At 43.2% G+C, this 20,417-nt stretch overlaps 1 protein-coding gene across 3 annotated transcripts in view; it reads left to right on the top strand.

Moving 5' to 3' along the window:
* The window catches only part of FILIP1 (filamin A interacting protein 1), a 214,818-nt gene that overhangs the window by 67,004 nt on the left and 127,397 nt on the right, over positions 1–20,417 (top strand). The window lies entirely within an intron of this gene.

The raw sequence follows: 20,417 nt of genomic DNA, 5'->3' as shown, positions 1-20,417 counted from the left end.
GTGTGTGTGTGTGTATACACCATATCTTCTTTATCCATTCACCTGTCATTGGACCTTTAGGTTGCTTCCATGTCTTGGCTCCTGAGAATCATGCAGCCATAAACATAGGAGTGCATGTATCTTTTTGAATCATAGTTTTGTCTGGTTATATGCCCAGGAGTGAGATTGCTGTATCATATGGTAATTCTATTTTCAGTTTTCTGAGGAACCTCCATACTATTTTCCACAGTGGCGTAGCTGCACCCATTTACATTCCCACTAATAGTGTAGGAGAGTTCCCTTTTCTCCAGCATTTGTTATTTGTAGACTTTTTAATGGTGACCCTTCTGACCAGGATCACACCAGTTTCTTTTTTTTTTTTTTAATTTAATTTTTAATTTTTTCAGTGGGTTTTGTCATACATTGACATGAATCAGTCATAGAGTTACACGTATTTCCCATCCCGATCCCCCTCCCACCTCCCTCTCCACCCGACTCCTCTGGGTCTTCCCAGTGCACCAGACCTGAGCACTTGTCTCATGCATCCCACCTGGGCTGGTGATCTGTTTCACCATAGATAATATACATGCTGTTCTTTTGAAACATCCCACCCTCGCCTTCTCCCAGAGTCCAAAAGTCTGTTCTGTACTTCTGTGTCTCTTTTTCTGTTTTGCATATTGGGTTATCGTTACCATCTATCTAAATTCCATATATATGTGTTAGTATACTGTAATGGTCTTTGTCTTTCTGGCTTACTTCACTCTGTATAATGGGCTCCAGTTTCATCCATCTCATCAGAACTGATTCAAATGAATTCTTTTTAACTGCTGAGTAATATTCCATGGTGTATATGTACCACAGCTTCCTTATCCATTCGTCTGCTGATGGGCATCTAGGTTGCTTCCATGTCCTGGCTATTATAAACAGTGCTGCAATGAACATTGGGGTGCACGTGTCTCTTTCAGATCTGGTTTCCTCGGTGTGTATGCACAGGAGTGGGATTGCTGGGTCATATGGCAGTTCTATTTCCAGTTTTTTAAGAAATCTCCACACTGTTTTCCATAGCAGCTGTACTAGTTTGCATTCCCACCAACAGTGTAAGAGGGTTCCCTTTTCTCCACACCCTCTCCAGCATTTATTGCTTATAGACTTTTGGATAGCAGCCATCCTGACTGGCGTGTAATGGTACCTCGTTGTGGTTTTGATTTGCATTTCTCTGATAATGAGTGATGTTGAGCATCTTTTCATGTGTTTGTTAGCCATCTGTATGTCTTCTTTGGAGAAATGTCTGTTTAGTTCTTTGGCCCATTTTTTGATTGGGTCATTTATTTTTCTGGAATTGAGTTGCAGGAGTTGCATGTATACTTTTGAGATTAATCCTTTGTCTGTTTCCTCATTTGCTATTATTTTCTCCCAATCTGAGGGCTGTCTTTTCACCTTACTTATAGTTTCCTTTGTTGTGCAAAAGCTTTTAAGCTTCATTAGGTCCCATTTGTTTATTTTTGCTTTTATTTCCAATATTCTGGGAGGTGGGTCATAGAAGATCTTGCTGAGATTTATGTCAGAGAGTGTTTTGCCTATGTTCTCCTCTAGGAGTTTTATAGTTTCTGGTCTTACATTTAGATCTTTAATCCATTTTGAGTTTATTTTTGTCACACCAGTTTCTTAAATGAAGTCAGGGGAGTCAAAGGCTACAGTGACAAATTGGTGGCAGGGGATGTTCTCAGCGGGTCCTCAACCTCATGGAGTCATGATTCTTGATTGAAGAAGCTGATCCTGCCTGCCATTACACTACGTTGATGGGTCTCAGTCTTTCCCCGTTGCTGCTTGTGTGGCTTTTAAGGATACACACGTTAAATGTCTCCAATAAACTCAGCCACAGCAAAACCTCTCTTCATCTGCAATTTATCCTCTACTTCCTGCACTGTCAGAGGCCTGGCAGTAAACAAGCTGACTTGTCCTGAAGGATAGGGAAGGCAGATGGAATCCTGAATTTCCAGGTTCTTAGAATTGTATTGACTTGCAGTTAAGCTCCAAGTCATATCTCATTTTAGATCAGTTCACATCTCAGTTTTGCATTTAGAAGATCAGTTCATACCTCATTTTTGCATTTTCCACAATGTATTTTTTACCTTTTATTTTGAAATAATTTTAGATTTACACAAAAGTCTTCAAAAGAGCCCACAGCACATTTTCAAAATGAATTTTGTTTTTTAAAAAAACCCTAGAAAATTTTCCCCTATTTTATTAATATCATTGTGCGTGTGTGTGAGTTGCTCAGTCGTATCCAACTCTTTGTGCCCCATGAACTACAGCCCGCCAGACTGCTCTGTCTGTGGAATGCTCTAGGCAAGAATATTAGAGTGGGTAGCAATCCCCTGTGCCAGGGGATCTTGCCAACCCAGGGATCGAAGCTGGGTCTCCCACATTGCAGGTAGATTCTTTACCATCTGAGCCACATTTTTTATGGCAAGGGAAGCCCATTTTTTATCATTTACTTGATGTTATTATACATATATATTTACTTTTGACAGGAAAAGTAAACCATCAGAGCAATAACACATGGTCATACCAATTCATGTATTTTTTAAACTGACACAGATGTGAGAGGATGTCCATAGCACTTTGATTCAGTAGATTTTTAAGAAATATGTGTTGACTGGTGTATATTAACAGCGAGGGTTTGATGACATGTCTTGCCTCTTTAACTGAGAATTACTTAGCAATGGCCTAGTTTGTATTCCAGTGTTGGTATGCAGTAGTTCAGATGTGTGGTCCCTCTAACCCAGAGCTCAATTTTGCACAGGGCTCCCTTTCTTAGTAAAACAGAGCCTGGATAGCTCACAAACAACAGAAATGTATTTCTCACAGTTCTGGAGGCCAGAAGTCCAAGACCCAGGTGACAGAATGGCCAGGTTCTGGTGAGGGCTCTCTTTGAGGTTGCAGACAGCTGATATCTCCCTGCTGACTTTTTTCCATGTGGGAGAGGCTGGGGGCTCTGTGGGATCTCTTATAAGAGGGAGTGCTTTTCTCATTTACCACTAGTACCACCTGTGAAGCCCCAATCAGTAGATTAACAGGGCACTAAAAAGAAGGCTATGCATGGCACTAGGCTTTGAGTGTAATACCAAGGGGTAAATATATTCCTCTAGTTTTACAGAGTTAGGATGAAGATGGAGGGCTCCATCTTCATGATATTAAAAGCAGAGACATTACTTTGCCAACAAAAGTCCATCTGGTCAAAGCTATGTTTTTTCCAGTAGTCATGTATGGATGTGAGAGCTGAACCCTAAAGAAAGCTGAGTGCCGAAGTATTGATGCTTTTGAACTGTGGTGTTGGAGAAGACACTTGAGAGGCCCTTGGACTGCAAGGAGATCAAACCAGTCAACCCTAAAAGAAATCAGTCCTGAATATTCATTGGAAGGACTGATGCTGAAGCTGAAACTCCAATACTTTGGTCACCTAATGAAAGAACTGACTCCTTGGAAAAGACCCTGTTGCTGGGAAAGATTGAAGGCAGGAGGAGAAGGGGATGACAGAGGATGAGATGGTTGGATGGCATCATTGACTGGATGGACATGAGTTTGAGCAATATCGAGGACAGGGAAGCCTGGCATGCTGCAGTCCATGGGGTTGCAAAGAGTTGGACCCAACTGAGCAACTGAACTGAACTGATCTTCATGACCTATGCTCCTCCTACAGGCCCCATCATCTAACTGTCACATTGACATTATGCTTCCCTGGTGGCTCAGAGAATCCACCTGCAATGTGGGAGATCTGGGTTCAATCCTTGGGTTAGGAAGATGCCCTGGAGAGGGAAATGGCTCCCCACTCCAGTATTCTGGCCTTGAGAATCCCATGGACAGAGGAGCCTAGAAAGCTATGGTCCATGGGGTTGCAAAGAGTCGGACATGACTGAATGACTTTCACTTTTCACTTAGGGAATACAAACATTCAAACCATAACAGATCCTCAATGACCTTTTCAGAAGGGTATGGCGGTTCCTTTCTAGGACATTACATTCAAAGGCTAGTGCCGTGCATAGCCTTCTTTTTAGCATCCTGTTATCCACTGATCAGAGCTTCACAGGTGGTGCTAGTAGTTAAGAACCTGCCTGCCAATGCAGGAGAAGTAAGAGATGTGGGTTCGATCCCTGGGTCAGGAAGATCCCCTGGAGGAGGGCATGGCAATCCACTCCAGTATTCTTGCCTGGAGAATCTCTGTGGACAGAGGAGCCTGGCAGTGTACAGTCCATGGGGTTGCAAAGAGTTGGACGTGACTGAAGCGACTTAGCATGCATGCATCCTCTGAACATCCATTTGTTTATCTAAATCCTTTTCAAAATTGATATGCTTGACTAATACCAAGGGGTGAACATATTCTACTAGTTATACAGTGTTAGGATTAGATTACTTTTCATTGTTTCATGTCAGCCCTCCTGTGTACTTTAAGTACTTCTATGTTTGCACATACTGCTATTGTTCTGTATTTTAAGAGACAGAGAACAACAGGCTTGCACACTCCAGTCTGACCATAGTGATAGTGATAATGAAAGTCGCTGAGTCATGTCCGACTCTTTGCAACCACATGGACTAAGCAGTCCATGGAATTCTCCCGGCCAGAATGCTGCAGTAGGTAACTGTTCCCTTCTCCAGGGGATCTTTCCAACCCAGGGATCAAACCCAGGTCTCTTGCATTGCAGGCGGATTCTTTACCAGCTGAGCCACCAGGGAAGCCCCAGTTATGACCATAGTTGCTCATTATTCTTCTCTCCTTTTCTCAAGAGCTTTTAGTTGTCCTTCCCTCAACAAGCTGGGGAACTGCTATGATGTAGGGCCTCTGGATTAATGTGCTGAGAGTGAGTATTTAAAGGTCTGGAGGATTTCATTTAGAAGGTATTTGGGGAGAAGGTAATACTGGCCTGGGAAGTTGGTCAGCAGCCTGTCTGTAATCCCCATCTCCAGCAGAGCTTTCCTTTGGAGTCATTCAAAATTCATCTAGTTCCTGAACCTTTCAGCAACTTTTTGGCTTTCCTGTTTTCTCTATAGTATTTGAGAAATCCTGTAAATTCTCCATCTTCTGAATGAAGAGCCCATGAGTAGAAGCATCATTCTACAGGGTCTTTATGATTTCTGAGGACTTTTTGAGACATCAGTCTACTTTCTTTTTTTTTTTTTTTTTGCTATCATCAATTTATTTCAGCCAGAATGGGGTCAACTTTTCCAGGAGATCAAGTAGAATATGATGATGTCCATTGCATTTTTCTTATACCTTGCTTTTCCCCGCCCCCTTCTCTTAATTCAATTACACAAAGATATATTGCTCATAAATTTTGTGTAAGCCCTGTGCTAATTGCTTCAGGGTTTACAGAAGTGAATTAGCAAGTTTTTGCCCTCAAGCAGTTTATGATCTTGTGGGATCATAGGAAATGGTAAGTATACCAAAGCTGTAATATGCAGACAAAAATAAGTATCATTTTCATTTCTATTTTTATTCTTGTTTCTGTTTTTATTCCTTACTTGGGTTAAATTTATCTAAAACTTTCTAATCAAAACCCTGTGGAATAAAGGAGAGGAAGACGAGAAAAGCAAAGTCTCTGGGCTGAATTTACTCATAATGTGATGTGAATAGTCTTTCTCTAAAGTATGAAGTCTGGATGTTGGGTTCATCCCATAGCTCAGTGAATAACAAAAATTCTAAGGCTATATCTTCTGTAGCTTCACTATGGACAAGTAACCTATGATGAAACATTAAACCTCTTTGATTAATATTGTACCCCAAAAGATCTACTGGCAGGCATACAACCTAGCACAGCTGGAAGAAACATATTCTTGAGTTCATGGCAGTAAAACTGATTGTCTTTGGACTGTTAGCCTGCCCCAGTGGTAAAATGTTAACAGAGATAATGCAGGAATTGTTATAATGTGACTTGGCTAAGACAACCATCATACATTGGGCCTTGTCTCTAAAATCTATCCTTTTAATTACTTAATAAATTAATTAATTCAGGGAATCTCATAGCTTACCCCTCTGAAAAGGATAACAGTGATCTGCTGTCTTAGATGGAGAAACTGAGGCACAAACCAAGTAGTTAAGTTTTTTGACATGTTTCATGAGCAGTTAATTTCTTTGGAATATCTAGGTAGCTTCTTAGCCAACCTTACTGATGACTAATTCTTGGTTCTTGACCACAGTTCTTCCCCGGCTCAAATATATATCCTCAGCAAATCATGAAGCTCATGACCAGTGAGCACTGCTCTGCATAGTCCATCAGATGCTTTAGCGGCCTTCAAGGTCACTGTTTGCGCATACATATCTTTGACATCATCTTTTGGATTGTGCCCGAGGCAGTTACCTCATGGCGAGCATCTCAGTAGAGATCCCTCACTGCGTCAACACATCAGGAACTATTAACCAAAAAATTACAGACTCGGCCTTTCCCATGAGGCATCTCTGGCCAAGAGAAGTGCTGAAGCAGAGGAGTGTGAGGAAGATGAGAGAGCCAGTATCCTTATGAACTTAGCTGTATTTCTAATAAATGAAAAGCAAGCAAGAATAAAACATTGACTTCAGTTCAGAATCCAGCCTGTTTTCTTCACAAGAGGCCATTTGCTTTAATTTTGTCCATACAAACTCACGTATTTTCTCCCTAGCTTACTGTCACATGTTTTGAGAAGACAAATTCTTCTCCTTCGGATTGTTCCCCCTTCTTCCTGCTTCTCTGCTTTGCAACGCTGCCTTCCTGGGACTGAGGCTTAGCTGGTCAGAATGTTGCTTACTATCCTTGTCAGGAAGACAGAGGGTCCGTTAAAGGCAATTCATGCTAGGTCTGTCTGATAACCGGCTGTCTTCTTCCTCACTTCTTACTTCTGCCTTCGTCATATTTAGTGAAGGAATGCAGGGGAAATTTTTCCAATCTGATTCTGTCTGCAGGGAGAAGCAAGAGCCAGGGAGTGAGGCTGGAGCAGTCACTTGGCCCTTCCTCAGTCCTCTGCTGGGGCCAAGTGGCACTGGCTGTGTTCAGTGACGTTATGTTGGTACCTTGAACTTGGCCCCGATGGGGGAATTCACACCATGGAAATCTGCAAATGCTACCTACGAATCAAGGATTTTCTTTTCCTTTCTCTGAAGAGTTGGCTTACCAGCACATTACTGCTTTTTGTCCTTAATCTATATCTGAAGGATTTCTGCCAATGTCCAGCAAAACCTTACCAGATGTCTGACACATTGTGGACACAAGTGAAAGTGGAAGTGTGAAAGTGTTAGTGGCTCAGTCGTGTCTGCCTCTTCATGCCCCCATGGTCCGTAGCCCGCCAGGCTCCTGTCTGTGGAACTCTCCAGGCAAGAATACTGGAGTGGGTTGCCACTCTCTTCTCCAGGGGATCTTCCTGACCCAAGGATTGAACCCAGATCTCCCACACTGCAGGCAGATTCCTTACCATCTGCGCCACCAGGGAAGCTCATTGTGGGCACAAGATGACAATCCAAAAGGAGCTAGAAATAGATGATTTCTTCACCTGTGCCATCATCAAAAGGTATTTGGGGGACAGGGCTTTATCTCTCCTGTATTCTCCATGAGCAGTCCTTTAAAGAGGCACCAAATAAGAACTAATATTATAAACCATAAAAGTGTGTTTCTTAAGCAAATGCTGCTTTACGATATCGCCTGTAACCCCTGGTTCCCACTTTCAATCAGGTTACTCCCATATGTCTCCTGTCATCTCAGGAGCCTCCCTTGCTCCCAACTTTGGTGCATCCACAGTTCCACATGGTGGCTTTGAGTGCAGTGACTTCTGTGACTCTTGGGGCCTCAATGATATAAGGACTTCAAAGGCATCAGAGATTCTGACTCTACCATTGCCTTCTGTGTGGGAAGTTTGGTTGGTATCTGAGCATCGGGGTTAAAATTTGAGGCTTTTGCTCTTCCTGCAGTCTCTCCTTTCTGGCCTTTGAGAACTTCACAGCCGCTTCACTGATGACAGCAGAGGCCACGGGCAGCAAGAGCAAGACACAGGGCAGTGGCAGCAAATCTCCTGCTAGCTCTCAGAACAGCACTGATGAGCTCAGTTACTCACCCCTTCCACTCGGGACTTCTAGAAACAGCTGAGTGAGGATCTTTGCAGAGAGTCTGGAGGTCCCCAGTCATGGGTGGGAGCAGACTTTGAGAGGCCATAGCTTCACTGCCATGTTACTCTATTCCATGGGACCTGATTTTTAAGTTCTCTGTCTGTGGAATGGCAACAGCACAGAAATGTGGAATCTGAATTTAATGAGACATGATTTAACTGTTGGTTAGGCCCAAAACAATCACCTATCCACTCCTTCACATTCTAAGATTTAAAAAAAAAAAAAGCAAAGAAATCCCCTATTACTTAACATACTCATGGGAAGAGAAGAGGATAAAGTTACAGAGGCCACTGAGTCACCAGTGCATGCATGATATAATTTTGTGCCTTGAAAAAAATCAACTGCTTAAATACAGAGTGCCTTTTTCATGTTTTAAAAGATCACATTAAAGATCGCTGTCTTTGAGCCACTGTGGATGAAACCTATACTGCCTTGCGTGGAGACGGTGCTCAGAAACATTTTTGTGGAATTGACTTTGAGATAGAAATATTGATTCTTTTTTTATTAATATACTAAATTAAAAAAAAATTGACCTGGAAATAACTCAGCCAATCAGATAACATAGGTGAAAGGTCTTCCTAGTTTCTCCTGCTTCCTCCGTGACTCACCTACTCAAGTGGACAACTTCACCAGACTGTGAGTGCATGATGGCACAGACCTCCCCAACAGGCCTGCCCTTCACCCAGGCCTGGCACCGTGGAATTGTGTAATGAGTAGGTACTGAATGAAAATAAGAAAGTGGATCCTGAAAATAATTTCAATGATGGCAGTAACGTGAATTCTATCTTTAAATTTAGTTTTGAAGACTACATTTTAAAGTGACAAAGAAGGGTTAGTTCTACCGTTTCCTTTTCAGTGACGCACTCATAGGTAGGGTGTGGCATTTATAAATATACAAGTGACAAAACGATTTCATGAAAACAGCGGACTTGTTTGGGTAAAACCTAAACAGCCTGCCAAGTATAGGTTGTGAATGGTTTATAATCCAAGTGAAATCTACCGAGAAATAGATAATCTCTAAATCTGTGTTCTTGGTGAAGGCTTTTGTTTAAGCAAAATCCAACTATGTGTAATCCTTTGAAGAGAAACTATTTTCACACGACTCACTCTGTCACCGTCTTTTGCATAAAGTATTGTGAGAGATTTTTTAGAGGTAGTTCTCTTATCTTCTGAGGCCTTGATGTTTCTTTCTGTTTTATATTTATTCTTCTGCTCCTGCTAGTCCTTGGGCACCTTTCCTCTAAGCAGAGGTGTGGAGAGGCCAGAGCAGCATCAGGTGCTTCCCCTCAGTCGGCCCTGGAGTCCGGTCATCAGGGTCTCCTCTGCCGGGACCGCTGGCTGGGCCCTGTGTGGGGGGAAACCCGGGGTTCACAGGCTACGTCAGCTCCCCACTCTGGCGTGTCAGCTGCCTGGCACATCTCTGTCCTCGGCCACAAGTGCCATTAGATGAGGGAATGTGGGTGACTGAAAGCAAACACATCACCACTCTAGAAAAGCAATTCCCGATCTGTGTCCTGTGGGCGGTGAGTCATGCTAGTGTACAAAGAACAGAGGAGGGCAGAAAACGAGGGGGAGGAGGGGGAAGGACACCCTCCACCCTCCCTGGTTACAAATTTGGAAAATACTCACTTTGGGCATTTTTGTTGGCTTGAATGGCAGCTGATGAAAATGAAACATCAACAAAATAAGGAGGTTGTATTGAATTACTGGGAAAGTATTTTTTCTCATGACTGCATGAGAAACAGACTTTACTATTTATGTACATCTTAATTTTCAGACATGAAAATCATAGGAACAGAGCCAAAATTAAAAATAACCTGTGTTTTGTACTTTCTCCATGCATAACTATAGAACATTCCTTGACCTACCTCTGCCCTCACTCCCACTATTTAGTTACCATGGTGACCACCAAGGTTCACTTTTATTTTTTCTGATGTGAAAGAATAGCAGTGCCACGTGAAGGACAAACTGAAGGCTGAACATGCCAACGCAGAGTGTAGTCTTATTATCAGATGGGACTCACTTGACTTAATCTGTTATGTTTTGTGATGCATGTAATTAGCATTTCGCTGCATTTGTTCTCCATTTTGAAGTCCTCCTAAGCCCACAGCAGGTCACTGAACAGCTACTGACTTTTGTTTATACTCTTTCCTCTCCCCAAAAAGTTTACTCACCCTCCTGGGCCCAGCTCAAGTACCATGATCTGAGAAGTGGTTGGTCCTCATAGCTTGTCCCGATGTCCTAGTCAACAGTCTTGTCTGTGCACGTTTCCAATTTCTTCATGATCTAAGGAGTTATTCAAGATCATGACCAGTCACTCTTCAGATCTAAGATAGCTAGTAAAGCCTTTCCTAAGCTTCCTTTTATTTTTAAACTCTATTTAAATATCTGTTTGGTAAATCAATTATCACATGAGAAGTCATCGGGGTTCATACCATTATATTTATTGATAATATTTGTTGTTTATTTAGTTAGGTTTTTTCTATTTCTGGATATAATTTATAATACGCTCAATACATTCGAAGATTAGCATGAGACATACTTCTTAGATAAATATACAAATGTTAGGATAAGTGATTACATTTTTAAAGAATGGATTGAACTGTTAAAAAAAATAATAGACCACTATTTTGGACTATGACATTCTCGAGAGAAGGAACATGTTTTTCTTTGTGTGTGTGTGTGTGTGTGTGTGTGTGTGTGTGTGTATTCTGGCACCCAGCATGGTTTTTGTGTGCTTGCTATTTGGTATAGTGGTGCACAAAAAGTCTGTGGGATGAAATATAGCCCAAAGTTCTCAAGCTGAGAAAGCCAGGGAGTGAACAGTATGAGATCATCATGGAATTTCCTTGTCTTAGTTTCTACCTAGATAATTGCAGATGGCACAGTGGTGAAGAGATGTAGGTTTGACCCCTGGGTCAGGAAGATACCCTGGAGTAGGAAGTGGCAACTTGCTCCAATATTCTTACCTGGAGATTCCCATGGATAGAGGTGCCTGGTGGGCTACAGTTGATGGGGTCATAAACAGGTGGACATGACTGAGCATGCATATACACACACAATTTCTGAGCCTCCTCTCTGCTCAGGTTAACTCAAGAGGAAGTCCCCTGGGGTGGACTCTCAGGCCCCTGAGATAGCCTGACTACCTGATGCCTCTGCCACCTCTGCTGGTTCCAACAGTAACACTGCAGAAGTTCCCTAGATCCTCCCTCTACTTCTTGCTTTGCTGGTTCTCAAAGCAAGGCCCCTGCTCCTCACAGATCCTCTCCTGATTCACGTCTTTTTCTCCATGCATACCTTCACTGCAGCCCCCATCAGCCACAACTTTGGCTGCATGTCTGTGTCAGCATCATGGGAGCATATTCCCGCCGCACACAACATTCTCCTTCCGCTGGCTAAGTGACCTTGTCCTCCATCAAGCTTGTGACAGACTGCAGCTTCTTCTTTATAGATAATTCCTTTTCAGACAGTTTTTTGGAGCATCTCACTCAATAGTCTGCTTCCCTGCCCACCCCCCCGCCCCCATCCTACCCCCACCAATAACCTGAATGTCTGCATTTCAGATTGATTTAACCTATATTTGGTTTTTTTTTTTTTTTTTTTAATATTTATTTATTTATTTGACTGCACCAGCACATGATCTTCATTGTGGCGGGCAGGATCTTTAGTTGTGGCCTGTGGGATCTAGTTCCCTGACCAGGGATTGAATCCAGGCCCCCTAACATTTGGAACATGGAGTCTCAGCCACGGGACCATCCTGGAAGTCCCAAGAGCTGGCTTCTTGTCTCTAGTCCCTCCCCATGCATTTCTGCCTGCCGTCCAGGCTTATCCAGGGTAGACTCAGACTCTGATAGATTCAGAAGACAGGTGGGTAGAAACAAGTAAAGCTAGCAGAGTGTTGGCACGTTCATTCATAGGCATAGCTGGTACTAAATATTTGGTTTTTTGAAACATGAAACTTTCTCAATGTAACTCTCTTCTCCTTTGGTACAGAGAAGAAGTTCTCTACTAGAAGAAAAAGAGTGCAACTATAGCAAAATATATATGGCAATTGACTCCTGGGTCTCAGGGTTCAAGAGGTAATGGAAAGTGGTAAGGACATTGGTGACCTATTGAGTAAATTCTTCATCTAAGTGGGTCAGCCACCACTCAACCCCAGCTAAATACTATGTGAAAAGATGTCTCAGTAGTGCCAGGTCTTCTGACTTGTTTCAGTAACATCTGAAAATGTAGATTATTTGTGAATCTTCTGATAAAAAATGCCTTGTTAAACATACACACACCCCCTATATCTGCAAAAGGGTTTTGGCCTCTTTGTAACCCCACAAATCTAAATGTTCAAACAGGGCCTCTGTTGGAGGATGAATGATAATCAGCCGTGTAATCAGTCATGTAAACAGTTACAAGTAACATTTTTTCCAGCCGAGTCAACTATTTCTAGTTTAGTTATGGGAAAGCAGAGCTTTTCTAGCTGAGGTAGGTAGAGATTCTGAGGCCCCTTTGCAATGTTCTGGGCCCATCTTAGCCTTAGGGCATGGGTGCTCCATGTGTGGTCCTGGGACCAGCAGCAACAGCATTGCCTGGGACGTGTTAGAAATGCAAGCTCTCAGGCCCATCCTAGACCCATGGAATCAGAAACTCCGGACATGGAGATCAGTAGTCTGTGTGTTAATATACACTTCTGGTGATTCCGAAGTGTGAGAATCTCTGCCCTGGACTTGGAGAGGGTGCTCCTCTACTGGCCGTGTGTTCCCGGAGCGCTGGCTTCTGGTGTAACCCTGGATTCCACGCCTCCCTCGACCCCTCTCTCCCCCTCTTCCCCCATCCCCCCCACCCTACCTTCAGTGCCAGGTGTTAGGAGCCAAGACCTGTCTGTTGGGTTCATCCTGGCTCTCCAAAGAAAGAATACTGGGCTAGGACACCAAAGAGGACGTTGGCATTTAGTAGTGGAGAAAGGGGAATTGGGGAATTATGTGTGTTCCTGGTGATTCAGGGGTAAAGAATCCACCTGCCAGTGTAGGAGATGTGGGTTCCATCCCAGGGCTGAGAAGAAACCCTGGAGAAGGAAATGACAACCCACTCCAGCATTCTTGCCTGGGAAATCCCATGGACAGAGGAGCCTGTCAGGCTATATAGTCCATGGAGTCAAAAGAGACAAAAGTTGGCAACTGAACAACAACAAGAGAGAAGAAAAAAATATGTTCCCAAAGTGCTTCTTACCCTCTCTCTGCCATGACTTATTTTATAGAGAAAAATCACCTAGTGGTTTGGTTTAAAGAAAAACTGTCAAAACCTTCAATCAAATCTTTTTAAAATGACTACTTCTCTTTTAATTTCAAATGTTCACTAGGGTTAATAAAGACTGACAGATATAGAGTTAGGTACTGACGCTGCGATGTGATTAAATCCAACCGGGTGATTTCTTAACCCTGTCCTTAGAACCCAGAAGGCTTGGAGTTTGATGGATGGGTCAGGTTTGGGATTGGGGAACACTCCAGGCAAGTCTGGGCTGGGGAGGCCCCCTGTGGATCAGAATAAGATCAGTGGGGTCTGATTTTTATAATTTCAATGAAAGGCACAAGGAGGAGCCTACTGGGAAAACAGGAAAGGTGCCTTGAGAGGGAGGTGAAATGGGGCAGGGCAGGCCGCAGGGCCTCAGGACAGAGCTCCCCGTCTCCTCTCTGCATCCGTCTCCTCTCCCAGGTGCTGTGCAATCTCTCCTTTCCTGGAAGACTTGAGCTCTGGCTCCCCTGCCCTTGTATGAGTCTGTTCCCTGCTTTTCTTTTTCAAAACCAGAGCAGGAGCAATAGTAACGTGATTTAAAGGAAAATTCCTTTACATATATTGCCCGAAAGTCCTGTGGTACTTTAAGGTTTATAAAACTGTAACCAGTGTTATATTTCACAGTTAAGACACCCCATAAAACTCAAGGACGTAATTCTAATACTTCATTTCACTGTGACTGAATTCAGTTTTCCTTCCTCTTTGGTTCCCTCTTCTCGTTCTCCTTGCCTCCCATCCCCACCTGAAGCAGAGATCTTAACCTGGCTGTTTCCTGCTAAATTCAATTTTATCAGGTGAATTTATTTTCTGGTAAATTCAATATGATGGCTAAATCTTAGAACGAATCAGAATTCCATTTCCACCTTTCCTTTCCTCCAGCTGAATGTTTCTCCTTCATATTTGGTGTCCCATAGACACTGTATTTCTTCTGGGGGTGGGAGTGGGGGTCTGGTGGCATTCACGCCTGGTGCAGAGGGACTGCCCTGCTGCTCTCAGGACTGGACACAAAATTTAGGGGTTCCAAGACATAATGGAAATGTGGGCCCTCGAGTTTAAAAAATCAAGAATTTTAAGACAGCAATAGCAGAACATTAAACCAAACAGAGAAGTTCTATACAGTCAACAAAAACAAGACCTAGAGCTGACTGTGGCTCAGATCATCAGCTCCTTATTGCAAGATTCAGACTTAAACTCAAGAAAGTAGGGAAAACCACAAGGCCAGTCAGGTATGAGCTAAATGAAATCCCTTATGATTATATAGTGGAGGTGATGAGTAAATTCAAGGGATTAGATCTGGTAGACAAAGTGCCTGAAGAACTATGGATGGAGGTTCGTAACACTGTACAGTAGGGGATGACTAAAACCATCCCCCAGAAAAAGAAATGCACGAAGGCCGAGTGGTTGTCTGAGGAGGCTTTACACATAGCTGAGGAAAGAAGAGAAGTGAAAGGCAAGGGAGAAGGAAAAGTTTACCCAACTGAATACAGTGTTCCAGAGTGTAGCAAGAAGAGATAAGAAAGTAAAAGTCACTCAGTTGTGTCCAACTCTTGTGACCCAACGGACTACACAGCCCATGGAATTCTCCAGGTCAGAACACTGGAATGGGTAGCCATTCCTTTCTCCAGGGGATCTTCCCAACCCAGGGACTGAACCCAGGTCTCCCATGTTGCAGGCAGATTCTTTACCAGCTAAGCCACCAGGGAAGCCCGGAGAGATAAGAAGGCCTTCTTAAATGAACACTGCAAAGAAGTAGAGGAAAACAGTAGAATGAGAAAGATCAGAGATCTCTTCAAGAAAATTGGAGATATCAAGGGAACTTTTCACACAAGGATGGGCACAATAAAGGAGAGAAATGGTAAGGACCTAACAGAAGCAGATGAGATTAAAAAGAGGTGGCAAGGGTACTAGAAGAACTGTACAAAAAGGTCTTAATGACCGGGATAACCACAATGGTGTGGTCACTCACCGAGACCCTGACATCCTGGAGTGTGAAGTCATGCAGGCCTAAGGAAGCATTACTATGAACAAATCTAGTGGAGGTGATGGAATTCTAGCTGAGCTACTTTAAATCCTAAAAGATTATGCTGTTAAAGTGCTGCACTCAATATGTCAGCAAATTTGGAAAACTCAGCAGTGGCCACAGGACTGGAAAAGGTGAGTTTTCATTCCAATCCCAAAGAAGGGCAATGCCAATGAATGTTTAAACTACCATAGAATTGTGCTCATTTCACAGGCTAGCAGGGTAATGCTCAAAATCCTTCAAGCTAGGCTTCAGCAGTACATGAACTAAAAACTTCCAAATGTGCAAGCTGGATTTAGAAAGAGTAGAGGAACTAGAGATCAAATTGTCAACATTCATTAGATCATAGAGAAAGCAAAGGAATTCCAGAAAAACATCTACTTCTGCTTCACTGACTATGATAAAGCCTCAGACTGTGTCAATCATGACAAACTGTGGAAAATTCTTAAAGGGCTAGGAATACCAGACCACCTTACCTGTCTCCTAAAAAACCTGTATGTGGGTCAACAAGCAACAGCTACAACTGGACATGGCACAGCTGACTGGTTCACAATTGAAAGGGATTACGACAAGGCTGATTTCACCCTGTTTGTTTAACTCATATGCAAAGTACATCTTGAGAAAAATGCCAGGTAGATGAATCACAAGCTGGAATCAAGATTGCTGGGAGAAACATCAACAACTTCAGACTTGCAGATGATAACGCTCTAATGGCAGAAAGTGAAGAGGAACTAAAGAGCCTGTTGATAAGTATGGAAGAGGAGAGTGAAAAAGCTGGCTTAAAACAGCATTCTAAAAACAAAGATCATGGCATCTGGTCCCATCACTTCATGGCAAGTAGATGGGGAAAAAGTGGAAGCAGTGACAGATTTTATTTTCTTGGGCTCCAAAATCATTGCCTGCAGCTATGAAATGAAAAGACTCTTGCTCCTTGGAAGAAAAGCTATGACAAACTTAGGAGGTGTATTCAAAAACCAAGACAGCACTTTCCTGACAAAGGTCCATATAGTCAAAGCTATGATTTTTCTAGTAGTCAGGCATGGATGTGAGAGTTGGGCCATAATGAAGGCTGAGCCCTGAAGAATTGTGGTGCTGGATAAGACTGTTGAGAGTCCCTTGGAATGTGAGGAGATCAAACCAATCAATCCAAAGGAAAGCAACCCTGAACATTCATTGGAAGGACTGATGCTAGAGCTGAAGCTCCAATACTTTGGCCACCTGATGCAAAGAGTTGAATCATTGGAAAAGACCCTGATGCTGGGAAAGAGTGAAGGCAACAGGAGAAGAGGAGGGCAGCAGAGGATGTGACGGTTAGATAGCATCAGCAACTCAATGGACATGAATCTGAGCAAACTTTGGGAGATAGTGAGGGACAGGGAATTCTGGCGTGCTGCAGTCTCTGGGGTCTCAAAGAATTGGACATGAGTTAGCAACTGAACAACAACAAATCAAATCGAACTGGTACAACTGCACAGGTCACACACCTGCAAAGCCAGGTACAGTGCTCATGGTTGTCATCTCCTAGCCGGGCTGCAGCTCTTTCTGGGCTGTTTCATGTCCCTCTGTGACTCTCTCCGATGCTGCAGATTCCCTGAGGGTAGCTGTGTTTTCCTTCTCATCCTGTTTGAGTGGTCTGCTGTGAAGCTCCCTGCCTCATGACTCTTCCATTACTTCCCTGGCCATCCCTCCTGGCTCTTGTCCACCGTTGCTGGGCACGTGTATCTCCACTTCTTTGTCTCCTCCACACACTTAGTGGGTATCAGTCTCCATCAGCTGAGCCATCAGGAAAGTCCAGGAACACTGGAGTGGGTAACCTATCCCTTTTCCAGTGGATCTTTCCGACCCAGGAATCGAACCAGGGTCTCCTGCATTGCAGGCAGATTCTTTACCAACTGAGATGTCAGGGAAGCCCTACTCACAACCTCAGCTTCCCTTGTGGCTCAGCTGGTAAAGAATCTGCCTTCATTGCAGGAGACCCTGGGTTTGATCCCTGGGTTGGGAAGATCTCTTGGAGAAAGGAAAGGCTACCCACTGTCGTATTCTGGCCTGGAGAATTCCATGGACTGTATGGTCCATGGGATCACAAAGAGTTGGACACGACTGATCAGCTTTCACTTTTCAGTCTCCATCATCTGCTTAGCAGACACTTGCTGCTGAGTCTCTATTCTCTCTCTGTGTCCCATGACCTGACTAGTGCCAGGGGGAATCCTATGCTCAAATTCTAGCTTGTCAGTTTCTTCTACCTTAGGTTCCTCAAACTTTATGAAGGAAAGGAAAGAAGCAGGTTAGGCTGTCCTTCCTCAACTTACCTACAAGAGAGGAAGAGAATGGGTAGGTAGATGGCATAGCTACTACATTATTTTTTCCCTAATTTTTTTCTTCTCTCTTATGTCCATGATTATTTTTAAAAAATTTCTGTATAGGGAAATTTCTGAGTAGGGAGTGAGTTTCTCCCAGTTTAAATGCGTCCATCAATCATATTTGTCACACAGTCTAAATTAGGGTTGGCAAACTAAGGACTAGGGACCAAATCTGTCCCACCCACCCATTTATGTATTGTCTGTGGCTGTCTTCATGATACAATCAGTTCAGTTCAGTTCAGTTGCTCAGTCGTGTCTGACTCTTTGTGACTCCATGAACCTCAGCATGCCAGGCCTCCCTGTCCATCACCAACTCCCGGAGTCCACCCAAACCCATGTCCATTGTGTCGGTGATGCCATCCAGCCATCTCATTCTCTGTTGTCCCCTCCTCCTCCTGCCTCCAATCCCTCCCAGCATCAGGGTCTTTTCAAATGAGTCAGCTCTTCGAATCAGGTGGCCAAAGTATTGGAGTTTCAGCTTCAGCATCAGTCCTACCAATGAACACTCAGGACTGATCTCCTTTAGGATGGACTGGTTGGATCTCTTTGCAGTCCAAGGGCCTCTCAAGAGTCTTCTCTAACACCACAGTTCAAAAGCATTAATTCTCTGGTGCTCAGCTTTCTTTATAGTCCAACTCTCACATCCATACATGACCAGTGGAAAAACCAAAGCCTTGACAAGACGGACCTTTGTTGACAAAGTAATGTCTCTGCTTTTTAATATGCTGTCTAGGTTGGTCATAGTTTTTCTTCCAAGGAGTAAGAATCTTTTAATTTCATGGCTGCAGTCACCATCTGCAGTGATTCTGGAGTCCAGAAAATGGAACAGAGACCACACGGCCTGCAAAGCCCAGAACATTTAATATTTACCACTTTACAGAAAAAGTTTGCTGACTTCTGTAATATGATCAGAGCTGAAAGTAAAGTGTCTGCCTCTGGTGGGACCTACGTGGGGGCACTGAGAGGCGTTTGATGATCCCAATGAGTAATCTGCCATAAATTAATGCTTCCTGCTTTACCACTGCTGGTAAATACATTCACACAGAGAGTAAAACAGGCATTATGATTTTACATACACATAGTGGATGGAACATGCATTATTATCCTCATTTTAAAGATGAAAAAGAGTTTAAGGGATTAACAGTGGGGAGTTGGATCTCTTGATTCCTTGGGGTTAATGGCAGACATCTTTGAGAAGATGCAGCATGTTAGAAAAACAAATGCTGAGGATGTTAATATATGAGGTCATTGGACACCTTTAGGTCCACTGTGGAGCTGGGTGGTGTGCTGAGATAGGATGACTGAAGGGTGGAGAAGAGAGGGGGCTAGGGGCCATTGTGTATTTGAGAAAATTATTCTGAAAAGTGGTGACAGATTGTCTTATATACTTCCTGCCCACACGGTGAGTCTGAAACTTCTGCGTTGTGGTAGCGTGGCATTTTAGATAGAGCCAACTTCTAATGCACCTTAATTAGCAAATCACAAAGTTCTGCTCTTGGCTGTTCTTGCCAGCTTTTTTGCATAAGCGTAGCAACTAAGTTTAAGAAATTTGGTTGATTGCCATAGAATACTTAGCCTCTAACAAACACATGAAAAGATGCTCAACATCACTCATTATCAGAGAAATGCAAATCAAAACCACAACGAGGTACCATTACACGCCAGTCAGGATGGCTGCTATCCAAAAGTCTATAAGCAATAAATGCTGGAGAGGGTGTGGAGAAAAGGGAACCCTCTTAAACTGTTGGTGGGAATGCAAACTAGTACAGCCGCTATGGAGAACAGTGTGGAGATTCCTTAAAAAACTGGAAATAGAACTGCCATATGACCCAGCAATCCCACTCCTGGGCATACACACCGAGGAAACTAGATTTGAAAGAGCCACGTGCACCCCAATGTTCATCGCAGCACTGTTTATAATAGCCAGGACATGGAAGCAGCCTAGATGCCCATCAGCAGATGAATGGATAAGGAAGCTGTGGTACAGATATACCATGGAATATTACTCAGCCATTAAAAAGAATTCATTTGAATCAGTTCTAATGAGATGGATGAAACTGGAGCCCATTATACAGAGTAAAGTAAACCAGAAAGATAAAGACCAATATAGTATACTAACGCATATATATGTAACTTTAAAAGATGATAACGATAACCCAATATGTAAAACAGAAAAAGAGGCACAGATGTACAGAACAGACTTTCGGACTCAGTGGGAGAAGGCGGGGGTGGTATGTTCAGAGAGAATAGCATTGAAACAAGTATACTGTCGAGGGTGAAACAGACCACCAGCCCAGGCTGGATGCATGAGACAAGTGCTCAGGGCTGGTGCACTGGGAAGACTCAGAGGGATGGGATGGAGAGGGAGGTGGGAGGGGGGCTTGGGGTGGGGAACACATGTAAATCCATGGCTGACTCACGTCAATATATGGCAAAAACCACTACAATATTGTAAAGTAATTAGCCTCCAACCAATAAAAATAAATGAAAAAAAAAAGAATACTTAGCCTCTTCACACAGAGTCAGAGTGAAGAGAGTCTTTGAATATCAGGCAAACATCTTTGACAATCATATAGTTTCAGTTGCATTCATAGTGTGTGTTTCAACAGGAATCAGTTTTGCTTTTCTGTTGACTTGGTTTCTAAAG

Source organism: Muntiacus reevesi, chromosome 19 (genome assembly GCF_963930625.1).
Source record: "Muntiacus reevesi chromosome 19, mMunRee1.1, whole genome shotgun sequence".
NCBI lineage: Eukaryota > Metazoa > Chordata > Mammalia > Artiodactyla > Cervidae > Muntiacus > Muntiacus reevesi.
Note: the sequence above shows the minus strand (reverse complement) of the source record. Positions and strands in the feature narration are given on the sequence as shown.